Raw genomic sequence first — 8932 nt, 5'->3', positions numbered from 1 at the left:
ATACCCAGAGTATTGCCTCCTGCTGGTGTACTATAACCAGAGTATTGCCTCCTGCTGGTGTACTATATCCAGAGTATTGCCCCCTGCTGGTGCACTATACACAGAGTATTGCCCTCTGCTGGTGTACTATACCCAGAGTATTGTCTCCTTCTGGTGTACTATACCCAGAGTATTGTCCCCTGCTGGTGTACTGTACCCAGGCTATTGCCCCCTGCTGGTGTACTATACTCAGAGTATTGTCCCCTGCTGGTGTACTATACACAGAGTATTGCCTCCTGCTGGTTTACTATACCCAGAGTATTGCCCCCTGCTGGTGTACCATACCCAGAGTATTGCCTCCTGCTGGTGTACCATACCCAGAGTATTGCCTCCTGCTGGTGTACCATACCCAGAGTATTGCCTCCTGCTGGTGTACCATACCCAGAGTATTGTCCCCTACTGGTGTACTATACCCAGAGTATTGCCCCCTGCTGGTGTACTATACACAGAGTATTGCCCTCTGCTGGTGTACTATACCCAGAGTATTGCCTCCTTCTGGTGTACTATACCCAGAGTATTGCCCCCTGCTGGTGTACTATACCCAGGCTATTGCCCCCTGCTGGTGTACTATACACAGAGTATTGCCTCCTGCTGGTGTACCATACCCAGAGTATTGCCTCCTGCTGGTGTACCATACCCAGAGTATTGCCTCCTGCTGGTGTACCATACCCAGAGTATTGCCTCCTGCTGGTGTACTATACCCAGAGTATTGCCCCCTGCTGGTGTACTATACACAGAGTATTGCCCTCTGCTGGTGTACCATATCCAGAGTATTGCCTCCTTCTGGTGTACCATACCCAGAGTATTGCCTCCTGCTGGTGTACCATACCCAGAGTATTGCCTCCTGCTGGTGTACCATACCCAGAGTATTGTCCCCTGCTGGTGTACTATACCCAGAGTATTGTCACCTGCTGGTCTACTATACCCAGAGTATTGTCTCCTGCTGGTGTACTGTACACAGACTTTTGTCTCCTGCTGGTGCACTATACAGAGTATTGTCCCCTGCTGGTGTTCTATACACAGAGTATTGACCCCTGCTGGTGCACTATACACAGAGTATTGCTTCCTGCTGGTGTACTATACACAGAATATTGACCCCTGCTGGTGTACCGTACACAGAGTATTGTCCCCTGCTGGTGTACCATACCCAGAGTATTGACTCCTGCTGGTATACTATACACAGATTATTGACTTCTGTTGGTGCACAAGACACAGAGTATTGTCTCCTGCTGGTGTACTATATGCAGAGTATTGTCCTCTGCCGGTGTACGAAACGCCGAGTATTGACTCCTGCTGGTGTACTATCCCCAGAGCATTGCCTCCTGCTGGTGTACTATACGCAGAGTATTGTCTCCTGATGGTGTACTATACACAGAGTCTTGTCTCCTGCTGCTGTACTCTATCCAGAGTATTGCACCCTGCTGTTGTGCCATATCCAGAGTATTGACTCCTGCTGGTGTACTATACACAGAGTATTGTCCCCTGCTGGTGTACTATACCCAGAGTATTGTCTCCTGCTGGTGTACTGTACACAGAGTATTGTCGCCTGCTGGTTTACTGTACCCAGAGTATTGTCCTCTGCTGGTGTACTATACACAGTGTATTGACCCCTGCTGGTATACTATACCCAGAATATTGCCTCCTGCTGGTGTACTATACCCAGAGTATTGCCTCCTGCTGGTGTACTTTACCAGAGAATTGCCTCCTGCTGGTGTACTATACCCAGAGTATACTCCCCAGCTGGTGTACCATACACAGAATATTGCCTCCTGCTGGTGTACTATACCCAGAGTATTGCCTACTGCTGGTGTACTATACCCAGAATATTGCCTCCCACTGGTGTACTATACCCAGACTATTGCCCCCTGCTGGTGTACCATACCCAGAGTATTGCCTCCTGCTGGTGTACTATACCCAGAGTATTGCCCCCTGCTGGTGAACTACACCTAGAGTATACTCCCCTGCTGGTGTACCATACACAGAGTATTGCCTCCTGCTGGTGTACTATACCCAGATTATTGCCTCCTGCTGGTGTACTATACCCAGAGTATACTCCCCTGCTGGTGTACCATACACAGAGTATTGCCTCCTGCTGGTGTACTATACCCAGAGTATACTCCCCTGCTGGTGTACCATACCCAGAGTATTGCCTCCTGCTGGTGTACTATACCCAGAGTATTGCCCCCTGCTGGTGTACTATACTCAGAGTATGGTCTCCTGCTGGTGTACTTTACGCAGAGTATTGTCTCCTGCTGGTGTAATATACACAGAGTATTGTCCCCTGCTGGTGTACTGTACACAGAGTATTTACTCCTGCTGGTGTACTATACCCAGTGTATTGTCCCCTGCTGGTGTACTATACACAGAGTATTGACTCCTGCTGATATACTATACCCAGATTATTGTCCCCTGCTGGTGTACTATACACAGAGTATTGTCCCCTGCTGGTGTACTGTACACAGAGTATTGCCTCCTGCTGGTGTACTATACCCAGAGTATGGTCTCCTGCTGGTGTACCATACCCAGAGTATTGCCTCCTGCTGGTGTACTATACCCAGAGTATTGCCTCCTTCTGGTGTACTATACCCAGAGTATTGTCCCCTGCTGGTGTACTATACCCAGGCTATTGCCCCCTGCTGGTGTACCATACCCAGAGTATTGCCTCCTGCTTGTGTACTATACCCAGAGTATTGTCACTTGGTGGTGTACTATACCCAGAGTATTGTCTCCTGCTGGTGTACTGTACACAGACATTTGTCTCCTGCTGGTGTACTATACAGAGTATTGTCCCCTGCTGGTGTACTATAACCAGAGTATTGTCTCCTGCTGGTGTACTGTACACAGAGTATTGTCTCCTGCTGGTTTACTGTACCCAGAGTATTGTCTCCTGCTGGTGTACTGTACACAGAGTATTGACCCTTGCTGGTGCACTATACACAGAGTATTGCTTCCTGCTGGTGTACAATATCCAGAATATTGACGACTGCTGATGTACTATACACAGAATATTGACCCCTGCTTGTGTACCGTACACAGAGTATTGTCCCCTGCTGGTGTACTATACCCAGAGTATTGACCCCTGCTGGTATATTATACACAGATTATTGACTCCTGTTGGTGCACAAGACACAGAGTATTGTCTCCTGCTGGTGTACTATACGCAGAGTATTGTCCTCTGCTGGTGTACGAAACGCCGAGTATTGACTCCTGCTGGTGTACTATCCCCAGAGCATTGCCTCCTGCTGGTGTACTATACGCAGAGTATTGTCTCCTGATGGTGTACTATACACAGAGTCTTGTCTCCTGCTGCTGTACTCTATCCAGAGTATTGCACCCTGCTGTTGTGCCATATCCAGAGTATTGACTCCTGCTGGTGTACTATACACAGATTATTGTCCCCTGCTGGTGTACTATACCAAGAGTATTGTCTCCTGCTGGTGTACTATACCCAGAATATTGCCTCCTGCTGGTATACTATATCCAGAGTATTACCTCCTGCTGGTGTACTATACACAGAGTATAGTCCGCTGCTGATGTACCATACCCAGAGTATTGACCCCTGCTGGAGTACCGTACACAGAGTATTGCCTCCTGCTGGTGTACTATACACAGAGTATTGTCGCCTGCTGGTGTACTATACACAGAGTATTGTCCCCTGCTAGTGTATTATACACTGAGTATTGTCTCCTGCTGGTGTACTGTACACAGAGTATTGTCTCCTGCTGGTTTACTGTACCCAGAGTATTGTCTCCTGCTGGTATACTGTACACAGAGCATTGACCCCTGCTGGTGTACTATACCCAGAGTATTGTCTCCTGCTGGTGTACTGTACACAGAATATTGCCTCCTGCTGGTGTACTATGCCCAGAGTATTGCCTACTGCTGGTGTACCATACCCAGAGTATTGCCTCCTGCTGGTGTACCATACCCAGAGTATTGCCTCCTGCTGGTGTACCATACCCAGATTATTGTCCCCTGCTGGTGTACTATACCCAGAGTATTGCCCCCTGCTGGTGTACCATACCCAGAGTATTGACTCCTGCTGGTATACTATACACAGATTATTGACTCCTGTTGGTGCACAAGACACAGAGTATTGTCTCCTGCTGGTGTACTATATGCAGAGTATTGTCCTCTGCCGGTGTACGAAACGCCGAGTATTGACTCCTGCTGGTGTACTATCCCCAGAGCATTGCCTCCTGCTGGTGTACTATACGCAGAGTATTGTCTCCTGATGGTGTACTGTACACAGAGTCTTGTCTCCTGCTGCTGTACTCTATCCAGAGTATTGCACTCTGCTGTTGTGCCATATCCAGAGTATTGACTCCTGCTGGTGTACTATACACAGAGTATTGTCCCCTGCTGGTGTACTATACCCAGAGTATTGTCTCCTGCTGGTGTACTGTACACAGAGTATTGTCGCCTGCTGGTTTACTGTACCCAGAGTATTGTCCTCTGCTGGTGTACTATGCACAGAGTATTGACCCCTGCTGGTATACTATACCCAGAATATTGCCTCCTGCTGGTGTACTATACCCAGAGTATTGCCTCCTGCTGGTGTACTATACCAGAGAATTGCCTCCTGCTGGTGTACTATACCCAGAGTATACTCCCCTGCTGGTGTACCATACACAGAGTATTGCCTCCTGCTGGTGTACTATACCCAGAGTATTGCCTACTGCTGGTGTACTATACCCAGAATATTGCCTCCCACTGGTGTACTATACCCAGACTATTGCCCCCTGCTGGTGTACCATACCCAGAGTATTGCCTCCTGCTGGTGTACTATACCCAGAATATTGCCCCCTGCTGGTGTACTACACCCAGAGTATACTCCCCTGCTGGTGTACCATACACAGAGTATTGCCTCCTGCTGGTGTACTATATCCAGAGTATTGCCTCCTGCTGGTGTACTATTCCCAGAGTATACTCCCCTGCTGGTGTACCATACCCAGAGTATTGCCTCCTGCTGGTGTACTATACCCAGAGTATTGCCCCCTGCTGGTGTACTATACTCAGAGTATGGTCTCCTGCTGGTGTACTTTACGCAGAGTATTGTCTCCTGCTGGTGTAATATACACAGAGTATTGTCCCCTGCTGGTGTACTATACCCAGAGTATTGTCCCATGCTGGTGTAATATACACAAAGTATTGTCCCCTGCTGGTGTACTATACACAGAGTATTGTCCCCTGCTGGTGTACTATACACAGAGTATTGCCTCCTACTGGTGTACTATACCCAGAGTATTGTCACCTGCTGGTGTAATATACACAGAATATTGCTTCCTGCTGGTGTACTATACCCAGAGTATTTTGTCCTGCTGGTGTACTATACACAGAGTATTGATCCCTGCTGGTGCACTATACACAGAGTATTTTCTCCTGCTGGTGTACTATACACAGAGTATTGATCCCTGCTGGTGTACTATACCCAGAGTATTGACTCCTGTTGGTGCACTATACACAGAGTATTCTCTCCTGCTTGTGTACTATACGCAGAGTATTGTCCTCTGCTGGTGTACTATACACAGAGTGTTGCCTCCTGCTGGTGTACTATACACAGAGTATTTTCTCCTGCTGGTGTACTATACACAGAGTTTTGTCCTCTGCTGGTGTATGAAATGCAGAGTATTACCTCCTGCTGTTGTACTACACCCAGATTATTGCCTCCTGCTGGTGTACTATACGCAGAGTATTGTCTCCTGATGGTGTACTATACACAGAGTCTTGTCTCCTGCTGCTGTACTCTATCCAGAGTATTGCACCCTGCTGTTGTGCCATATCCAGAGTATTGACTCCTGCTGGTGTACTATACACAGAGTATTGTCCCCTGCTGGTGTACTATACCAAGAGTATTGTCTCCTGCTGGTGTACTGTACACAGAGTATTGTCGCCTGCTGGTTTACTGTACCCAGAGTATTGCCTCCTGCTGGTGTACTATACCCAGAATATTGCCTCCCACTGGTGTACTATACCCAGACTATTTCCCCCTGCTGGTGTATCATACCCAGAGTATTGCCTCCTGCTGGTGTACTATACCCAGAGTATTGCCCCATGCTGGTGTACTATACCCAGAGTATACTCCCCTGCTGGTGTACCATACACAGAGTATTGCCTCCTGCTGGTGTACTATACCCAGAGTATTGCCTCCTGCTGGTGTACTATACCCAGAGTATACTCCCCTGCTGGTGTACCATACACAGAGTATTGCCTCCTGCTGGTGTACTATACCCAGAGTATTTTCTCCTGCTGGTGTACTATACACAGAGTATTGTCCTCTGCTGGTGTATGAAACGCAGTGTATTGCCTCCTGCTGTTGTACTACACCCAGAGTATTTTCTCCTGCTGGTGTACTATACACAGAGTATTGTCCTCTGCTGGTGTATGAAACGCAGTGTATTGCCTCCTGCTGTTGTACTACACACAGATTATTGCCTCCTGCTGGTGTACTATACGCGGAGTATTTTCCTCTGCCAGTGTACGAAACGCCAAGTATTGCCTCCTGCCGGTGTGCTATACCCAGAGCATTGTTCGCTGCGGGTGTACTATACACAGAGTATTATCCCCTGATGGTTCACTATACACAGATTATTGTCCCCTGCTGGTGTACTATATACAGAGTATTGCCTCCTGCTGATGTACTATACGCAGAGTATTGTCCCCTGCTGGTGTACTATACATAGAGTATTGCCTCCTGCTGGTGTACTATACCCAGAGTATTGCCTCCTGCTGGTGTACTATACCCAGAGTATTGTCTCCTGCTGGTGTACTGTACATAGAGTTTTGTCCCCTACTGGTGTACTATAAACAGAGTATTGCCTCCTGCTGGTGTACTATACCCAGAGTATGGTCTCCTGCTGGTGTACTTTACGCAGAGTATTGTCTCCTGCTGGTGTAATATACACAGAGTATTGAACCCTGCTGGTATACTATACCAAGACTATTGCCTCCTGCTGGTGTACTGTACACAGAGTATTGCCTCCTGCTGGTGTACTATACCCAGAGTATTGCCTCCTGCTGGTGTACTATACCCAGAGTATTGCCTCCTGCTGGTGTACTATACCCAGAGTATTGCCTCCTGCTGGTGTACTATACACAGAGTATTGCCTCCTGTTGGTGTACTATACGCAGAGTTTTGTCCCCTGCTGGTGTACTATAAACAGAGTATTGCCTCCTGCTGGTGTACTATACCCAGAGTATGGTCTCCTGCTTGTGTACTTTACGCAGAGTATTGTCTCCTGCTGGTGTAATATACACAGAGTATTGTCCCCTGCTGGTGTACTATACCCAGAGTATTGTCCCATGCTGGTGTAATATACACAAAGTATTGTCCCCTGCTGGTGTACTATACACAGAGTATTGTCCCCTGCTGGTGTGCTATACACAGAGTATTGCCTCCTACTGGTGTACTATACCCAGAGTATTATCCCCTGCTGGTGTACTATACACAGAGTATTGTCCCCTGCTGGTGTACTGTACACAGAGTATTGCCTCCTGCTGGTGTACTATACCCAGAGTATGGTCTCCTGCTGGTGTACTTTACGCAGAGTATTTTCTCCTGCTGGTGTAATATACACAGAGTATTGTCCCCTGCTGGTGTACTGTACACAGAGTATTGACTCCTGCTGGTGTACTATACCCAGTGTATTGTCCCCTGCTGGTGTACTATACACAGAGTATTGACTCCTGCTGGTATACTATACCCAGAGTATTGTCCCCTGCTGGTGTACTGTACACAGAGTATTGCCTCCTGCTGGTGTACTATACCCAGAGTATGGTCTCCTGCTGGTGTACTTTACGCAGAGTATTGTCTCCTGCTGGTTTACTGTACCCAGAGTATTGTCTCCTGCTGGTGTACTGTACACAGAGTATTGACCCCTGCTGGTATACAATACCCAGAGTATTGTCCCCTGCTGGTGTACTGTACACAGAGTATTGAACCCTGCTGGTATACTATACCAAGACTATTGCCTCCTGCTGGTGTACTATACACAGAGTATTGCCTCCTGCTGGTGTACTATACCCAGAGTATTGCCTCCTGCTGGTGTACTATACCCAGAGTATTGCCTCCTGCTGGTTTACTATACCCAGAGTATTGCCTCCTGCTGGTGTACTGTACACAGAGTATTGACCCCTGCTGGTGTACTATACCCAGAGTATTTTCTCCTGCTGGTGTACTGTACATAGAGTATTGACCCCTGCTGGTATACTATACCCAGAGTATTGCCTCCTGCTGGTGTACTATACACAGAGTATTGCCTCCTGTTGGTGTACTATACGCAGAGTTTTGTCCCCTGCTGGTGTACTATAAACAGAGTATTGCCTCCTGCTGGTGTACTATACCCAGAGTATGGTCTCCTGCTTGTGTACTTTACGCAGAGTATTGTCTCCTGCTGGTGTAATATACACAGAGTATTGTCCCCTGCTGGTGTACTATACCCAGAGTATTGTCCCATGCTGGTGTAATATACACAAAGTATTGTCCCCTGCTGGTGTACTATACACAGAGTATTGTCCCCTGCTGGTGTACTATACACAGAGTATTGCCTCCTACTGGTGTACTATACCCAGAGTATTATCCCCTGCTGGTGTACTATACACAGAGTATTGTCCCCTGCTGGTGTACTGTACACAGAGTATTGCCTCCTGCTGGTGTACTATACCCAGAGTATGGTCTCCTGCTGGTGTACTTTACACAGAGTATTTTCTCCTGCTGGTGTAATATACACAGAGTATTGTCCCCTGCTGGTGTACTGTACACAGAGTATTAACTCCTGCTGGTGTACTATACCCACTGTATTGTCCCCTGCTGGTGTACTATACACAGAGTATTGACTCCTGCTGGTATACTATACCCAGAGTATTGTCCCCTGCTGGTGTACTATACACAGAG

This window comes from Pristiophorus japonicus, chromosome 3 (genome assembly GCF_044704955.1).
Source record: "Pristiophorus japonicus isolate sPriJap1 chromosome 3, sPriJap1.hap1, whole genome shotgun sequence".
Lineage (NCBI taxonomy): Eukaryota > Metazoa > Chordata > Chondrichthyes > Pristiophoridae > Pristiophorus > Pristiophorus japonicus.
Note: the sequence above shows the minus strand (reverse complement) of the source record.